This window comes from Xyrauchen texanus, chromosome 29 (genome assembly GCF_025860055.1).
Source record: "Xyrauchen texanus isolate HMW12.3.18 chromosome 29, RBS_HiC_50CHRs, whole genome shotgun sequence".
NCBI classification, from domain to species: domain Eukaryota; kingdom Metazoa; phylum Chordata; class Actinopteri; order Cypriniformes; family Catostomidae; genus Xyrauchen; species Xyrauchen texanus.
In genome coordinates this window covers 42,096,170-42,096,536 of record NC_068304.1, presented here as the reverse complement: position 1 = coordinate 42,096,536, position 367 = coordinate 42,096,170, and positions in this window count along the sequence as shown.

Below are 367 nucleotides of genomic sequence, written 5' to 3'. Positions count from 1 at the left end.
TCAAAGCATTACCAGAGCAAACATTAAAATGAATGTTCAACAAAAACAAGATGAAAGGGAAAATGGATCACAGATATTTGAAATGTTTGTATTTATATGACAAAGTCTGAAAGAAGAGGGCAGAACACCGGCACTTTATTATGGGGAAAAACGTGACATTGGGAAAAGTGTCATCTGGCACATACTTTATACAAAAACAGAAGAAAGAAAGAAAACTACAAATCTTGATCATTTAAACAAATGCAACACTGTTCCAGAAAAATAACTCTTTTCTTTTATTAAGTAAACTCATTCTCTGCTGTGAGAGCAAAACTCCTCTGAAAATCCCTGAGAAAAGACCACACACACACACACACACACCACTGAC